Source organism: Danio rerio, chromosome 20, assembly GCF_052040795.2.
Source record: "Danio rerio strain M-AB ecotype USA chromosome 20, GRCz13ab, whole genome shotgun sequence".
Lineage (NCBI taxonomy): Eukaryota > Metazoa > Chordata > Actinopteri > Cypriniformes > Danionidae > Danio > Danio rerio.
Genome location: NC_141040.1, coordinates 6,834,158 through 6,853,946, shown reverse-complemented (window position 1 = coordinate 6,853,946; position 19,789 = coordinate 6,834,158). Strand labels below are relative to the sequence as shown.

General features: G+C 38.4%; 2 protein-coding genes across 3 annotated transcripts in view; one reads left to right on the top strand and one right to left on the bottom strand.

Moving 5' to 3' along the window:
- dsc2l (desmocollin 2 like) overlaps positions 1-19,789 on the top strand; it is a 1,349,056-nt gene that overhangs the window by 616,281 nt on the left and 712,986 nt on the right. The window lies entirely within an intron of this gene.
- Positions 1-19,789, bottom strand: part of tns3.2 (tensin 3, tandem duplicate 2) — an 817,627-nt gene that overhangs the window by 668,744 nt on the left and 129,094 nt on the right. The window lies entirely within an intron of this gene.

The window sequence follows — 19,789 nt, the reverse complement described above, 5'->3', positions numbered from 1 at the left end:
GACAGTTGTTTAAGAGTAACCAATTATGTTATACAGTTATAATTATATAACATAATACAAATATAACATTTAATAAAATATCATTTTTATATTCTAACTTAGTTACATGCTTTTGGTAAATTTGTTTATTTACAATATATAATAAAAAACAACAGATTTTAGATTTCATTTATTCATTTTCTTGTCGACTTAGTCCCTTTTCTTAATCCACTGTCGCCACAGCGGAATGAACCACCCACTTATCCAGCACGTTTTTATGCAGCGGATGCCCTTCCAGTCGCAACCCATCTCTGGGAAACCTCCACACACACTCATTCACACAGGCACTCATACACTTTAAACAGTTCAGCCACACGTGAACGCAGGGAGAACATGCAAACTCCACACAGAAACGCCAACTGAGCCGATGCTTGAACCAGCAACCCAGCGACCTTCTTGCTGTGAGGCGACAGCACTACCTACTGCGCCACTGCGTTGTCTGATTTTAGAAATATTATTTTATATCATTTATTTATGTAAGTATATGATCTTATTGTGGTTTAGCTCTACTGTTACAGTTGTCAGTATTTTCTTAACAACTTATCCAGTGACAGTCAGTGAAAAGATAGCTTGGTTTAGTTAACTGGCATGTGATTAATTGTATTAAGAAGCTTTGGGGCTTAGAGGTGACTCACAATCATACGATATTCAGTTTTGGCTCTAACAAGCAGATTAGCCTGTCAAACAGTTCGAAGCTTCAGAACCAGCCTGCTGCTTCACAGTATCACATATATAGTGAAATATATAGAATATACTAGGACGGATTTAAACAATAAGCAAGGTAAGCAGCCACTTAGGGACCCAGGAAATCTGAGGGCCCTTAAATAAATACCTATAAATGATACTATGAATTATAAATAACATTGTTTTCTATCAGGGCGATGCAGTGGGGCAGTGCTGTCGCCTCACAGCAAGAAGGTCGCTGGTTCGAACCTCGGCTCAGTTGGTGTTTCTGTGTGGAGTTTGCATGTTCTCCCTGCCTTCGTGTGGGTTTCCTCCGGGTGCTCCGGTTTCCCCCACAGTCCAAAGACATGCGGTACAGGTGAATTGGGTAGGCTAAATTGTCCATAGTGTATGAGTGAATGTGTGTGTGGATGTTTCCCAGAGATGGGTTGCGGCCGGAAGGGCATCCGCTGCGTAAAAACTTGCTGGATAGGTTGGCCGTTCATTCTGCTGTGGTGACCCTGGATTAATAAAGGGACTAAGCTGACAAAAAAGTGAATGAATATATATATATATATATATATATATATATATATATATATATATATATATATATATATATATATATATATATATATATATATATACTAGGGCTGCAACTAACGATTATTTTAATAATCGATTAATCTGTCGATAGTATATATATATATACACATACAGTTGAAGTCAGAATTATTAGCCCCCCCCCCCTATGAATTTTATTTAATTTTTTTTATATTTCCCAAACTATGTTTAACAGTGCAAGCAAGTTTTTTACAGTATGTCTGATAATATTTTTTCTTCTGGAGAGAGTCTTATTTGTTTTATTTCGGCTAGAATAAAAGTACTTATTATTTTTTTAAACAAAATTTTTAAGGTCAAGATTATTAGCCCCTTTAAGCTAAAATTTTTTTTTGATAGTCTACAGAACAAACCATCGTTATACAATAACTTGCCTAATCACCCTCACCTGCCTAGTTAACCTAATTAACCTAGTTAAGCCTTTAAATGTCACTTTAAGCTGTATAGAAGTGTCTTGAAAAATATATAATCAAATATTATTTACTGTCATCATGGCAAAGATAAAATAAAGCGAATATTAGAAATGAGTTAAATTATATATATTAAATATATATTTATATATTATATATAGTTATATATTAAATATTATGTTAAGAAATGTTGAAAAATCTTATTTCCGTTAAACAGAAATTGGGGGGAAAAATAAACAGGGGGACTAATAATCCTGACTTCAACTGTATATATATATATATATATATATATATATATATATATATATATATATATATATACATTGAAAAAGAACAATATGAGAAAGGTGAGGAAATTTCAATGTTTGTATCAATGTGAAATTTCAATGTTTGTATTTCAATGTATGTTTACAACACTATGTATTTTTTTTGGATGTATGTTATATAACGTAAATGTATAAATGGAATCAAACATATAATATGTCAAAGATGCCAAAAGGATTAAATATGTCTCATGTAAAAAAAAAGGAGACAAGTAAAAGAAGAAATAAGTTCAGGTAATAAACGAATGATGTGTGACAGTGGGGAAAATAATAAGCTTGTACTTCATCCGTCTCCATTTCAATCATGTTGAAATGTGTTTTGTTTGTGAATTGTTTGTGTGTATGAGTTTTCTGTTCGAAATAAATAAATCAAATCAAATAAAATACTTTACTTTCTATTGTAATATCTATAAGACGATGTATTATATGAGAAACCTATGGCTTTGTATACCAAACAAGTGGTTCTAAATGATTGAATTTTATTTGAACCATAAATAAAACTTAAATCTTTTTAACATTTTCTTCATTAAATTTTCATTTGTTATACTCTCAAAATTCTTCAGCAGAAATCAAGATTGTTGTTTGTTTGTTTGTTTTTCTGTTCTGAAATAACAAAAAAGGCCCTGTCCAAAACTAATGGAATAAATGAAGTACATGTTTATATCTTGGCTGTCTCATATTTCACTCAGAGAAATCTGCTTACCCTGCTTTAATCTCTTCGAGCATCTTCTCCTCAGTCCAAAACAATATTAGACTTTACCAGAATCTCTCATCCAACATGCTCATCATCAAGCATGTTCATATTTCATATGGTAACGTTCACACGCATTTATGACTATTCTGCAATCTGCGGCCAGTCTGAGAGGAGCTCCAAGAATGTGGCCCTGTCATACACTGCATGAGGGGGCTGTGTAGTGCAAAAGCATAAAACACCATTTCCAGGAAAGACGCTCATTTGGTTCATTTAGAAACCGCTGCAATCTGCGAGCCAGACAAAAACACTCGCCAGTTTAATAGCAAAACATCAACGGTCCAGTGTTGGTGTCGCGGAGGCGCATCTCGTGCTCTTGGCCGCCATCTGTAATTATCACCCGTGCGTTCATATCGCATGCCTTTACTAATCAGCAACACCTACGACAAGTTTACATGTTCCAGCGCTGAATTAAACATGTCAAGAGCGTTTAAGTAAGACATGTGTCATGTATTATCCATCCACAGTCATTAAGAAAATATTTGTTTGCACGATAAACTGATGATCGCCTCAAGAACCTTTTCTGGAACAAGTTTGAGCACTATTTATTCCCTGCTAAATATTTGAGTTGAGATGTCATTTTTAATAGTTTTTTTATTTATTTATTTTTTGCAAGTTTGGTTCTTCTTGTTCAGATCACCATTAGACAAGATACTACGTCTATTTGAAACGAAAAAGATGCTAGGATTCAGTTTAAAGAGCAATGTAAAGGCTTGACTACACTCTCAGAAACAAAGGCAAGGCAAGTTTATTTATATAGCACATTTCATACACAATGGCAATTCAAAGTGCTTTACATAAACAAGAATAAAAGAAACAAGTAAAATAAAAATAAAAACAAATAATAAAAACAAAACAAAGCATAAAAACAGGTAAAATGTGATATAAAAGAATGAAGAAGAAGAGAAAAACATGATAGTGCAATCTGTCGGACGTAGCACAGTGCTCATTCAGTAAAGGCACAGCTAAACAGATGTGTTTTCAGTCTTGATTTGAATGTGCCTAAAGTTGGAGCACATCTGATCATTTCTGAAAGCTGATTCCAGCAGCGAGGGGCATAGTGGCTGAAAGCTGATTCACCCTGCTTTGACTGAACTCTTGGAACTTCTAGTTTATATGATCCTAAAGATCTGAGTGATCTGTTAGGTTTGTATTCAGTGAGCATATCTGTGATGTATTTAGGTCCTAGGCCATTTAGTGATTTAAAGACCAGTAATAATACTTTAAACTCTATTCTGAATGTAACTGGCAGCCAGTGTAAAGACCTGAGGACAGGTGTGATGTGCTCTGATTTCCTGGTTCTGGTTAGAATTCTGGCCGCAGCGTTCTGGATGAGCTGTAACTGTCTGACTGTCTTTTTAGGAAGACCAGTGAGGAGTCCATTACAGTAATCCACCCTGCTGCTGATAAAAGCATGAACAAGTTTTTCTAAATCTTCACTAGAAACAAAGCATCTGATTCTTGCGATGTTTTTGAGATGATAGTATGCTGATTTACTGACTGCTTTGACATGACTGTTGAAACTCAGATCTGACTCCAGAGTCACACCAAGATTCTTGACCTTATTTTTTGTCGTTTGTCGTTAAACAAAGGTACACTGAAAAAAAAAAATTTCAAAGATGATTTCTTGGATTTACTCAACTTTTTTACATTAAGGGGTTGTAAACAATTTATTTGTTTTAAATTTAAACAAAAACAAATTAAGTTGAGCATTATTAAATTAAGTTTGTTTGTTTAAATTCAACAAAAATACATTGTTTGCAACAGTTCTGCATGCAACACTTTTTTCAGTGAGTGGTACGAAAAATGTTTCTTGAGGAACCTGACATGGTACAGAAGAGACCTCTTATGATGCTGTTCTGTACCTTTTATGGTACATTTGAAATGAAGGCACACAATTGTTCCCATATAAAAGGTACAAAAGTGTTGAACAACTCCTTTATTACAATATCTATGAAAATTAATATGACTGTAAAGGCTGATTTTATGAATAATTTCTATATTAAAACAAGAATTATAATTTATATGCATATGCTTAAAGAAACTCATTCATTCATTTTCTTGTCGGCTTAGTCCCTTTATTATTCCGGGGTCGCCACAACTGAATGAACCGCCAACTTATCCAGCAAGTTTTTTTTATCCAGCGGATGCCCTTCCAGCCGCAACCCATCTCTGAGAAACATCCACACACACTCATACACTACTGACAATATAGCCTACCCAATTCGCCTGTACCGCATTTCTTTAAACTGTGAGAGAAACCGGAGCACCCACGCGAAGGCAGGGAGAACATGCAAACTCCACACAGAAACGCCAACTGAGACGAGATTCAAACCAGCGACCCAGCGACCTTCTTGCTGTGAGGCATTTTTAATCAATGTTTGGTAAGCATTTTTGACATTAAGGTACAAAGTATTCTGTCGTTGTAGTGGTACATTTATGGATTAGATTTGTACGTTTCATGAAGGTACAATGTTGTATCTGCAGGTTTTAAAAAAAACAAATATATATTTTGGTTTCCCATGGTACAAATCATGTCCTTAAAGGCAGGGATTCCCAAACTTTTCAGCCCACGACCCCCAAAATAACAATGCCAGTGACTCACGACCCCCAATATCTTCTGAGGTGATATACTACACCAATAGACCCAAGTCTATTCTTTGTTGAATTTTTTGTGATGTCTGTGACGCTATTGCTGTGTCTTTAATGTAATGTAATTACCCCAGGGGTTGCAATCCAATAGAAATAGTAACTATAAGCTACTAAAGTAATATATACAGTAGTACATAGTAACTATAAACAACTATTTTTTTTTAGTAGGTTATGAATAAAATATGGTAATTCTTATGGTTTATTAAAAATAAATAGATTTTTGGAAATCACCAGGCAACCCCCCCTTCATTGTCCCGTGACCCCTTCGGGGGGTCCCGACCCCCACTTTGAGAACCACTGCTTAAAGGTACAAACTGTAATGGTACAAATTTGTTTCTTTGTCTTAAGGTACAATGCTGTCCTATAAAAATGTACTGCCCCAGTGACAAGGATTTGTACCTTCTTTAGTACAACATTGTACCATTTTTTTTTCTGAGAGTGTAGTTAATAGACTGATTTCATGCAGCCGCCATTTTTAAAAGCGAAATCTTTAGTACATACGAACGTTGTGTACCTGGCTGTATATTTATATTTAGCGAAGAGAAAATGACAAAAATTGATAATTTCACCCAAAGGTCGGACCTGAAGGTCGGTTCTGAATGAATGCTAAAAAAAAGGGATATCAGAGCTCATTTTTAGCTAAGTTAAGAAAAATGGCACTAGTTAGCTAACGTTTTCTTTCCCAAACACACGTTTTAGATGCCATTTATTAAACTCGAGTTAATGAACTGATTCTTTTTCTACATTAGACTTGTCAAGATTCTGAATAAAAAAAAACCCTGTCAATTTCCCACTAATATTTAAAGCACTGTTGATGGCATTCTTAAACAGCGCTGATTTGCCATTGTGTTCACATGCTCAACAGAAATGACTGTGAATGGCCGAGAAGGTCATTAGTTCACTCTGTTCACCAAGTACAAACACAGACGAGCGATTTGCTGGTGAAATCAGTGCTGTTTATGAACGCACTCAGCGATGTTTGAATGTTAGCAAGAAATAGACATTTTTTTAAAATCTGTAAAGGGACACTATTACAGACAACACAAGGGTGTGCTACAGAAGACGGGGTTATAGGCTGAAGCAGGAAAGCGTCCCCACGGTGTTTAACTAGTGCCATGAACTGAAGCCCTGGAGGACACTTGAGCATATTACTCTTACAGAGATTGTGATGTAGTTTGATGCTAAACTGCTTTTAATTGTTTAAATTAAACTTACTGCATAATATTAAAGTGATGTTTACACCATTTCTCCATTTTGAAATTTCTGCAAAAGCTGGAGGTTTGTAGTCCACAGCATGTGACTGCAATGTTTACAGTGCTGGTTCTACACGTCCGGGTTTCTTCCCACCGCAGCCTCGCTGTGGTTCTTTAAAATGGCGGCCGCGTGAAATAAGCGTATTAGGTTAGCTAGACGAGTTAAGTTAATGACGGCAATCATTGGTTTAATAATGGTTTGTTCTGTACAAAAAATATATCAAATTTCTAAAGGGTGCTGACAATAATAACTTGTTTTAATCATAACTGATTTTATTCCAGCCAAACTAAAAGAAACAAGACTTATTTAGAAGTATATGAAAATTGTCTTGCTCTGTCAATCATTCATTGGGAAATATTTCAAAAGTATTACAATTTTCACAGGAGGGCTAATATGTTTTACTTCAAGTGTCTACATCTCTTAACAACATCAAAACAACATGCATTTTACACTTTTATACTTCTCAAACAGAACTACTTAATTTTATTAGCATCAGTTTAATAGCATAAACTTAAGTAGCATATAAAGGATATAATTTGTGATACAGGGTCCGTGACCGCATCGACTTTCGCTTTAAGATTTAAAGGGCTAGCATTGCATCAGACCCCCTTAAGTGGTTTTGTTTGAAAGTGTAGAATCTAAATTTTATGCACATATGCATCACTTTGTTTTTTATTCTACTGTACAAAAGTTATTTACACGTAAATACACAGTATTTTGGATACCCGAGCTAGGTATTTTACATTGGTTCATTTTCATATTTTTCATATGGTTCATAAATGACACATGTACAAGTTATAGCTCAAATGAAAGCTCTTGCTGGTGCTCATACGATTCTAGCATTCTTTTTACTGAATTATATTCACATATCAAATAGTTGCCGAATGAATTGCAGTGTTTCCATGGCACAGAAGTGAAAACAATACATTTATGATCACTAAGCAGCCCCAGATATCCAGATACCTTATGCGGTGCGCTTCAGGGCCATTTCTCCTCTGTTTTTGAGGTGATGTGCATAGGTAATCCTTTTATATGTCTGATGTGGTCCAAACACAGTGAATTATGTTTGATCAAACAAAAGAATAGTGAAATATGAAAACAATGATCGGTCCCTGTGGCTTGTATAGCACCTCTCATCAGTTGGTATACAATAACTTTTGCATAGATTATGATAGAGACATTTTTCTTTTTTTCTATGATTACAGACATGTGCAGGAACCACCAAAATTAATTACAGCAAGCTAGACCGCACAGAACCTAAAAGGTACACTTTCAAACTTGAGTTTTATTAAAAAAAAATACAATAAGCGCCTATTTTTTTAGGTGTTTATTATAACACAGACAACATATACAGATATTTTAAACACTTTTAATAGTGTTTTATGAAAATTCAAATGGTTTTCTTTAAAATGACACCAAATTTTTGCATTTACACCTCTGCATGTGGATTTGGGAAGCTTTTAAATTTGGGTAGGCAAAATCCAGGCGTAAATCCCAAAATAACAGCAGAGGTAAAATGGTTAACAGTCATGTTCATGTTTTTTTTTCTTTTTTTTTTTCGATTATATATTTTTATTTAGCTTTTTCAAGAATTAACAATACAGAACATCAAAACAAAACAGCAAACAAACTAAATTAAAACATACACTGTATATTAAATAAATAAGTAAAATTAAATTAAATAAATAAATAAAAAGGGAGGAGATACAGTATAAGCTAGTAGAAGCAAAAACATTTTAATCAGCTAAATTCCGAGGCTCAATATACTGTATTTTGCAAATGCTTTTATAACAGCAATATAAAGTTTAATAATTTTTGACACCTTTTAATACCTAATTACATACCAGGGTCCTAAATGACCTGAACATGAAGTGTGTAACATTTCTATATAAATACAGTGGGGGAAATAAGTACTGAACATGTTACCATTTTTCTCAGAAAATGTTTTTCTAAAGGTGCTGTTGACTTGAAATTTTCACCAGATGTTGATAACCAAAGAAACACATATATATAAAAAAAACAAACAAATCTAACTAGTTTATGAATGAGGTTATTTGAAATAAAAAGAAATGACATAGGGAAAAGTATTGAACACATGAAGAAAGGGAGGTGTAGAAAGGCAGTGAAAGCCCAAACAGCAGCTGAATTCTCTCGGTAGTTCTTCAGCAACCCCCTGCTTTTCCTCAGTGTAAATTAATAATACCTGCTTCAGTCCAACATCTACATTAGCAGGATGATGAAGATGAAACCAAAGTGAACATTTCAGCAAGATAATGATCCAAAACACCGTCAAGAAAGAAAATCTAGCAGTAGAATGGCCCAGCCAATCACCTGACTGGAAGTCAATAGAAAATACAAAATATTGAGCAGTTTGGATAAACAAAACCCACAGAACCATCAAGATTTTGACCTATTGAAGTCTTTAAGAATAAAAATCACACCTGAGCAATGCCATTGACTTCAATCTCTACATAAGAGTCGTCTTTAAGCTGCCATCAGCTTTTCAGCTCCTGTCTGGGCTTTTTATACCTTCCTTCCTTCAATATCCTCTGTCATTTCATTTTATTGCACATAAATTCAGTTGTAAACTAATCAGAAGGTTTTCCTTTCATATATGTATTTATTGGGTTGTTACCAACATCTGCTGAAAATTTCAAGTCAACAGCACCTTCAGAAATATGTTTCCCGAGAAAAATTGTGACATGTTCAATACTTATTTTCCTCACTGTATACTCTCAGAAATAAAGGTACAGGAGCTGTCACTGGGGCAGAACCTTTTCAAAAGATACAAATTTGTGAAGTTTATTCATAAACTAATTTCGAGAGGATCACGTGCTTATGATTTATCACGGCCGGTCTCGTATTTGCTGATCACTATCTTCCAATCATATGAGCTCTAAGCTACTATAAATAACCACAGTTTTCTGTTCATTTTATCTTCGTTTGGAAGAAACCCCCCTTATTTTTTATTTATTTATTTATCAGGATCCCCATTTGCCACTACTAAGGTAGTGGCTATTCTATTCTCGAACATAACACAAAAGTACATTAAAACACAACAACAAAGACCAATAAAAACATTAAAATACAAAATTCATACAAAACATCCAAATTAACGATCCACTTAATATTGTTCCATGAAATATTTTTAAATGATTTTTTAAACCTCATTTTACTTATTACAAAGCATGTAATGTCTGATGGCAATTCATTCCATATTTTCATTCCTCTATACATCACGGTACATTGCTTTGCATTAGTCTTTGAAATGGGAAGCAAAAAATGTCCTTTTAATGCATGCCTGGTGTTAAAATTATGACTAACATTACTATACTAATCCAGATGGATGGGGCAACCATTACTGCATCCAAAATGGTGAAAAGCCTTGGAGTAACGATTGATGACCAACTAAACTTCTCTGACTACATTTCTAGAACTGCTCGATCGTGCAGATTCGCACTCTATAACATCAGAAAGATCCGACCCTTCTTATCTGAACATGCAGCTCAACTCCTTGTTCAAGCTCTTGTTCTCTCCAAACTGGATTACTGCAACTCTCCACTAGCTGGGCTTCCAGCGAACTCTATCAAGCCCCTTCAACTGCTCCAGAATGCAGCAGCACGAGTGGTCTTTAATGAACCTAAACGAGCACATGTCACTCCGCTGCTCATCCGTTTGCACTGGCTGCCAGTTGCTGCTCGCATCAAATTCAAAGCTCTGATGTTTGCCTACAAAGTGACTTCTGGCTTTGCTCCTTCTTATCTGCTCTCCCTTCTGCAGATCTATGTGCCCTCCAGAAACTTGCGTTCTGTGAATGAACGTCGCCTCGTGGTTCCATCCCAAAGAGGGAAGAAATCACTTTCGCGAACGCTCACGCTCAATCTGCCCAGTTGGTGGAATGAACTCCCTAACTGCATCAGAACAGCAGAGTCACTCGCTACTTTCAAGAAACTACTAAAAACCCAACTATTTAGTCTCCACTTCACTTCCTAATCTGCAATTGCCTCTCTGAATATCACACTAACTGTACAAAAAAAAAAAAAAAAAATACTAATACTACTAATACTTCCCTTCTTAGACTTTACAGACCTGAAACTTGCCTATAGCACCTATTCATTGTTGCTCTTAGTTGTGTAAATTGCTTCCTTGTCCTCATTTGTAAGTCGCTTTGGATAAAAGCATCTGCTAAATGACTAAATGTAAATGTAAATGTATACAAAAGTTGACAGTACAATGCACTTGGAACTTTTGACACAGAAATATTTCTTATAAAACACAGCAGAGAAACAATTACCCTATCCTTCACCAATAACCAACCTAAAGTTTTATGCATTTTCATAATATTAACTCTTCTGTTGCAGTTTTAAATGAAGCCGTACTCACACTAGGTACAGTTGCCTCGAACCGGGCCAAAGCACGCTTGTCCCCCCTCCCGTCTCCCCCAACAGCCCGCGCTCACACCATATCGGGCCTCGGCACGCTTACGTCATCGCTGCTGCGCTGTTCAGAAGCGCTCTCTATGGCAAGCCTTTTTAGCATTTAAATCTTTGTTCTGACTCCATAAATATATTTAGAGATATCTCTAATTATATTTTGACTAGTCATAATTATAATTCGACTAGTCAGAATAACAATTAGAGATATCTGCAATTGCAATTGTACTAGTACGAAATCAGATTGGAGATATCTGCAAATATATTATGACTAGTCATATTCCTCCATTGACTTCCATTGAAAAATATTTGCAGATATCTCTAACTGAGTTTTGACTCGTCACAATTGTAATTAGAGATATTTCTAACTGAGTTTTTACTAGTCATAATACATTTGGAGATGTCTTTAATTCGTCATATTTAGAGATATTTACAAATATATTTGAAGATATCTCTAATTAATTTACTAATAGTCGAATTACAGTTGTAGATATCTTGAATTGGATTTTTGACGAGTCAAAACTCAGTTAGAGATATCTGCAAATATTTTTCAATGGAAGTCAATGGAGGAATATGACTAGTCATAATATATTTGCAGATATCTCCAATCTGATTTTGTACTAGTACAATTGTAATTGCAGATATCTCTAATTGTCATTCTGACTAGTCGAATTATAATTATGACTAGTCAAAATATAATTAGTGATATCTCTAAATATATTTATGGATAGTCAGAACAAGGTTTAAATGCTAAAACGGCTTGCCATACGCTCTCACCCAGTAGCACAGTGGATATTTCTCTAGTTATATCCTTTCAGTTGTTTGATATGCCGTCAAATATTTCGCCAAACAGTCCTTAGGGATGCGGGGACACGCAGTCAGATATTTCGCCGAACAGATCCGCCACTTTTGGCGCTCATAAACGATCATAAAGCCTGCGTGCTGCAGGAATGAGGAGGTCTGCTGAAGGCGCGCAGCTGTCGTGCAGTGAGGGGTTTGGGTCTTTAATAATTTACGGCAGTTTGCGTTCACTGAACAGTAAGAATGATTAATAAATCCATATGAAACAGCCCCTTAAAAGTCACGTCTCGCTTTCAGTTCCGGGCTTGGCGCGTTTTGCACTCACACACAAGCGTACCGCGCCAAAGCCCAAGTGATCCGCGCTCAGGCACACCTCTTCCAACCGGGCCAGGGCCGGCCAAGTGAACCGTGCTTGAGCCCGATTCAGCGCACTCACACTTCTCAAATGATCCGGGAAACGGGCCTGGGCACGGTACGGATGGCATAGTGTGAGTAGGCCCTGAGTCGTGCCGCTCTATTCTGGACTAACTGTAATTTATCTAAGTCTTTACTTGATGCACTCGACCATACCATTGGACATTAATCTAGATAAAAACAATTGCCTGAACAATTTGAGAAATACAGTACTGCTGTAAAAATTCTACACATCTCTTAATAATTGATAAACCTCTCCCCATAACTATTACCATTTTATCGATTTGTTTTGACCACTTTAACCTACTATCAAGAAGAACTTCAAGAAGCTTAAAGGGCCATGAAACCCCCTCGTTTTAGCAGGGTGTTTTCACACCTCTACTTTGAAAAAAGTCAGAAAAGTGGGCGTGTCCAGCTCTGTTTAGTAGGGGGTTTGTCGGAGGAAGAAAGGAGGCTTGGTGTGGGAGTGTCTATTTGGGCGCGCTGAATTTCAGAGTCAAAACACACAACCACAGCAGACAATGTGACTGTGTTTACATGGACATCTGTTGTCGAATTATTTGCCAAATTATTAAATGGTGGACTTTAACTGCAGTTTGGCTCTTTCATTCAGGGAATTCATTCATGTCCCTCCCGACAAACGAGATATTTGATTCGAGGAACTGCTCTAAGCGTGTATTTTCATGCAATGTTTGATACCGCACGGCGAATGAGAGAAAAAAAAAACTCAGCATTTCCCGGAAACTTAGATGCACACGGCAGGTAGTGTCAGAAAGCCGCGTGTGTTATTCCGGTCACAAAATCCAACACGAAATTAAAGTTTGGTTGTAACTGTTAGTGCTAACTTGTTTACACTGGTGCAATAGTTTGTTTGATACGAATAAAATACGAACTGAATAAACAAAGAGCACTGGTCGCTCATTTACCAAATCTGTAGAGACAGGACAATCCACAGCAACTAGAGCCGCGTCTTTATTTAGAGGAGACTACAAGCGAATCCAGATCTCAGCGTTTGCAGATGAGAACAGCTCTCAGGTAAACAATAATCCTCCTAAGACACGTAAGTTATTGTTGTCGAGCGTCGCGTACACTGTTAATCCACACGTGACTCTGAGCTCTCACAGAGAGAAAAAGAAAACGAAACTTAACTGCAGCAAACTATAAAAGCAACACTTCACGCTTGTTTTGCCAACACAACGTGGCGTCTGTCGTTTTCACTCTGACAGCAATGAATATTAATGAAGTTGCACAATAGAGCGCACTGATTGGTTTGAACCAAGCTTTACTCATGCATTAATGCATCACACTGTAAGACGTAATAAGACACACTCTGGCACAGGCGCCCAGTCTGCACGCTGGAATACAACGCTATTATGTCATGACCGTGACGCAGCTTCAAAAATTCGTTTCAAACCGGAAGTACGAATTTGCTTAAAATAACGCAAAAACAACCAATTTACACTTTTTAGTGAAATATAGGTGTCCTAATAGTGTTTTTAGCAGTGTGGGACACATATACGACTGTCAACAGCTCAAAAAATGTGTTTTGGTGTTTCGTGACCCTTTAATTTCCTCGACCTGTTTAATAGGCACACTCATAACAGACAAATTTAACTGTGGTTTACATTTAAATAGAAAGTTTGATCCAAACACAATACTTTTGGTTTTTGTCAAATTTAAAACCATCTTATTATTCTGCACCCACTTTACCACTAATTGTAACTCCTCATCTAAATCAGCAGATATTTGTTCTATCGATGCCGCTGGTAAATGTAATGTTGTATCATCTGAGTACATACCCACATAGCAAAATTTCTCTGGCCCAGCTCTGGCCCACACAATCAGGTTTTGCTTGGCCCACATGCCGCAGTAAATTACGTTACATGACTGGACCAAATCTGGCTTCTAGACAAAGGCCAAACACAGACCATATCTGGGCCAAGTCTCAGCCAAGTTAATAACTCATAACTGGGCCTGAACTGGGCCAGTAAGGTTGGTGTGTCACGATTGCAATGAAATTGATAAACCCATGAAGCATTGCACTTTAGGCACACTATGGGCCTTGTTTTTTCTCAGTGACCTGATTGGTAGAATTGATTTATTTAATCAAAAATTATTTTAATGTATTTTAAATGTGGGTCAAGACTGGCCAAACTCACGTGGCCCACAATCAATTTTTTAAATCTGGGCCAAATACTACGTTTTACATCTGGCCCAAATCTTGTGTGCCGCATTATAGATGGTGCCACCTCTGCCAAACCCAGGCCATGGTTGGCCCACATGCTGTATGCCAGTGCCGGATGAATGCCTGCTGTCCCAGCTTAATGCCAAATCTGGGCCAGAATTCTTTGCTACTAGGGTAACTGCCCTTGCTTGCCTTTCTCCCCTATTCTCCTTTACCTCTGATCGGGCAGCACGGCGGCCCAGTGGTTAGCACTGTGAGCCCCACAGCAAGAACCGCTGGTCCGACAGGGTGTTTCTGTAAGGAGTTTGTATGTTTTCCCCATGTCCGCGTGGGTTTTCACCGGGTTCTCTGGTTTCCTCCCACCATCCAAAGACATTCAACATGCATAACAATCAAGCATTTGTCTAACCCCTTTTGATCCCTTAGCTACCGCAGCCGGAGAGTTCTGAGATCCACCGAGCTCAGGCTCCCCTCTCGCTCTGCCAACGGGAGGAAGCCCTGGGCTCGAGGATCCCTTGAGCTCGGGACTCTCTCCCAAGTCAGCATGCCAAACAAGCTTTTATAAATCATCAGCTAAGTGTGAACTCTTGAAGTACCTGAAGGGTCCACAGTGGTACCTCAAAGGTACTTTTTAGGTACATCTGGACACTAATATGCACCTTTGAGGTACCCTTGTGGACTCTTTGGATACAAATATGTATATTTTGCCCCATTGACAGCTAGTGTATCTTTATTTCTGAAAGTGTATATATAAAACTCGAAGCTCAAGGACCAGACACATGTATGTGTTCCGGCTAGCATGGAATGAAATGCACCAAGAGAATTGAAGTAAGACACGTGACATATTAACCATCGATAGTGACAACAATATTTGTGCCCCCATTGTCATTCAGGCAAAGACAAAACGGCACCTCGGCCTCGACTTATCTAGAACAAATTTGAGATCCACTATTTTATATTTGAGCCTAAATGTCTTTTTCTTTTTAGAGCGAGAGAAGGAGGTTGTATATTGAGATTAAGCCTTTTTTATCCAGTGTGTTAAATTTCTTCTCTTTCTCTTTCTGTTCACCTTTTGACAGCAGGCTTTGTGTAGAGACTGTGGGAAAGTTTCCTTTCCTGATGAGGTCATCCTTCAGCCCCCTCACCAGTGCAGATCTGTTTCACTAACACACAAACACACACACACAACACACATACACACAGAGGAGGAAGGAGGAGGCAGGCAACAAGGTCTTGGCTTTTTGCTTGTTTGCGGATGCACACATATGATTGTGATGAAGCTCACGTGTGGTGCTGCTGGAAATATTGAATAATGGATCTGTTTGACACTGGAGCCACTATATTATAAAAGTGTACACATTACTGATGTTTTTAAATCTACATAACTGATGTTTAATCCAAGTGTTCAAGTAATTGACTTTACAAACAAAAATTATTTACAATCCTCTGTTGTAAAAAAAACAAACAAAAAAAAATCGTTTATATGAAAACATTATTAAAGTCCTTATAAAATCATAATTTATAAATGTTGATTTTTAAGTGAACATTATTAGTCTTAATGTGAGCCAGTAATCCTCTCCAATGGCAGTCATCTCTGATGATGTCAGTTTGATAGCTTGGGCGAAATATGTTTAGCCACAAACCTACGACCACTAGTTGGACCACTAGTGAAATGAGGAGGACAAGCATAAAACTCCACCTCCTACTCAATATTCAGTTGGAAACACCAACCCAATTTTGTATATTGTCAGAAAGGTCTTAGGTCTCAATTTTAACGATCTAGGTTTAAAGTCTAAAGAGCAGCAAAAGCATTAAGGACATGTCCGAATCTTCATGTGATTTTGCAGCCGCGAATACATTACATTAAGGCCGTACTCACACTAGGTACAGTTGCCTCGAACCGGGCCAAAGCACGCTTGTCCCCCCTCCCATTTCCCCCGACGGCCCGCGCTCACACCACAACCTGGCTTCGGCACGCTTATGTCATCGCTCCTGCGCTGTTCAGTGAGAACTGCTCTCTCACTCAGCAGTCGTTTGATATGCCGTCAAATATTTCGCCAAACAGTCCTTAGGGATGTGGTGACATGCAGTCAGGTATTTTGCCGAACAGATCCACCACTTTTGGCGCTCATAAACAATCATAAAGCTCTCGTGCTGCAGGAATGAGGAGGTCTGCTGAAGGCGCTCAGCTGTCGTGCTGAGAGGGGTTTGCGTCTTTAATAAACTACGGCAGTTTGCGTTCACTGAACAACAGTAAGAATGATTAATAAATCCATATGAAACAGTCCCTTAAAAGTCACGTCTCGCTTTCAGTTTCGGGCTTTGGCGCGTTTTTCACTCACACACAAGCGTACTGCGCCAAAGCCCAAGTGAACCGCGCTCAGGCACACTTGAGTCCGATTCTGCGCACTTACACTTATCAAACGATCTGGGAAACGGGCCTGGGCACAGTACTGATGGCAAAGAGTGAGTAGGCCCTAAGACAGAAATAACATTTCTGGGTGAATTATACCTGATAAATGTAGTATGTGACACTTTTAACGCCATTTGAAGGTGTCCATGTTGCTGTGAAGACTTGTGCGTCCACCTTTACCCTTCTCTCCTGACCTTGAAAATAGAATTGGCTGAATCGTAGAAAAGCTGAATTAAGATCGTGTGTAGGGTCAAATCGAGATCGTGATCTTTTCTTGATTAATCGTGCTGCCCTACATAGGGTTTGCAGAGAATGGTCCGAATAAGAGAAAATATCCAGTGAGCGGCAGTGTTGGCCCAAATGCCTTGTTGATGCCAGAGGTCAGATGAGAATGGCGGTTCAAGCTGATAGAAAGGCAACAGTAACTCAAATAAGCACTCGTTCCAACTCTGCAGAGGTCTGCAGAAGAGCATTTCTGAACGTCCAACCTTGAGGCAGATGGGCAACAGTAGCAGAAGATCACACCAGGAGCCACTCCTGTCAGCCAAGAACAGGAAACTGAGGCTACAATTCAGGCTCAACCAAAACTAGAGAATTGAAGATTGGAAAAACATTGCCTGGTCTGATGAGTCTCGGTTTTGATGGTAGGGTCAGAATTCGGCATTAACAACATTAAAGCATGGATCCATCCAGCCTTGTATCAACAATTCAGGCTGGTGATGGTGGTGGTCTAATGGTGTCGGGGATATTTTTTGGGCAAGCTTTGGCCTTATTAGTACTAAATGAGCATCGTGCCAATGCCACAGCCTACCTGAGTATTGCTGCTGACCACGTCCATCCCTTTATGACCACAGTGTACCATCTTCTGATGGTTACTTCCAGCAGAATAACGCACCATGTTGTACGGCGCAAATCATCTCAGACTGGTTTCATTAACATGACAATAGATTCCCTGTATTCAAATGGCCTGCACAGTCATAAGATCTCAATTCAATGAAACATCTTTGGGATGTGGTGGAACGGGAGATTCGCATCATGGACGTGCAGCCGACAAATCTGCAGCAACTGTGTGATGCTGTCATGTTAAAATGGACCAAAATCACTGAGGAATATTTCCAGTACCTTGTTGAATCTATGCTACGAAGGTTTAAGGCAGTTCTGGAGGCAAAAGGGGGTCCAACCCAGCACAAGTAAGGTGTACCTAATAAAGTGGCCAGTTAGTTTAGTTATAATATACAGTATAACAATATTATTTTTGAAGTTTTAGTCATTTTTAGTCAACTTTTAAATATATCTGTTAAATATATCTATATTAAAGATGAATTTGACGTCAAGGTGTCATCAAATGTATATTCAAAAAATTTCTTTGGCATCTATCTACTATAAAATAAAACATATATTTAATTATAGTGCCTTTAAAGTTTATTTCATTGCAATAAAACCCAACATGTTTTTATGATTTAAATGTAGTTATCTGTAATAACCCTGCACCCAACCACGTCCTGCACGTATCCCAGTCTATCACATTTCATTCAGATACAAATTTTCAGTGACCTCTTCCACCCCCCAACCCACGAATAATTAAGCTCAGGGTCAAAGTCTGCACCCATAGCGAAAACAGCACCCGAGGGCCGCACTTATGACTCCACCACCTCTCACAATGTGCCTTTATGGTAAACGCTCAAGCTCGCGGTGTAATGCGGGAACTCAACGGCGAGCGAAAACATGCAAAACTAAACATACACAAAAATACACAGAGCTCACACAGTGGTGACCGTGAGTCTGACGAAGAGGAATGGCTGACACACACAGCGCCCCAGACGTACACACACACACACACACAGGTCTTTTGTGTTATATATGTGTAACACACTCACAGCGCTTAATCAAACTCTCCCGACTGTGACTCCTTTCCAATGCGTGTGTTTATGCAAACATGTGGAGACCTGCGGGGTGTTGAGATGAATTGTGTGTGTGTCTGGAGCCTTGCATGACTGGCATTCCTCTCAATCAGACTGCAGCCCATGGCGAGAAGGTTAAAGAAACAGAAAAGTAAGAAAACACACTCACCGAGCTTGTCTTTGGGCCAGAAGGTGGCGCTGGTCCAACTGAACAACTCAACTTCGCTGACTCAGAAGATTTGTTCTGTTTCCCGCTTTCTTTGTGTCTCGTTCTTGCTTGTTTCGTTTCCACCTCCACCCTCTCGCTCGGAGCCTGCATAAAGGGGCAGTTTGTTTAATCAGTAATCACATCTGAACAAGTGAGACACTATCTTTTTTTTTTTATCCGTCCAAACCTCTGAATAAGCAAACCATTATACTGCCTGCTCTTTCTCACCAGAGAGCATGGTGAGCTCATGCCACCTGCAGTCTACCGAATTATGCTGAATCAATTCATTTGAGTTGATTTTAATGCTCCTCTTGTTAAATGGCTTACTCAGTGTCCATACCAATGACTGTAAAAAATATGGACGACGCGACAGCCCCTTTTCCCTTTGAACGCCTCTGGTCAAAACGCCTGCTTGACGGGCACAAACTGTCGCAAAAGACTGCTGAAATTGGAGCCTCGACATGCGCAGAAGGATTGTCTGATGGAGCCAGAGGAGGAGCCGCGAAAATGAGCGGAGTCGAGCTTCTAACCAAACGCTTTATGTAAAATCAACCACGCCCCCCGAACTTCTCAGCATGCGTTTGCTGTCATATAAACACAAATGGATGTAATAACGTTAACAAATATGAGGGTTTTATATATTCAATCGCGCCAGCTCCGGGCCGCAGCGCATAACCTACTCGCGGCGTCGCGGGCTGATTCCGGCTCGCATGCGGCAGCG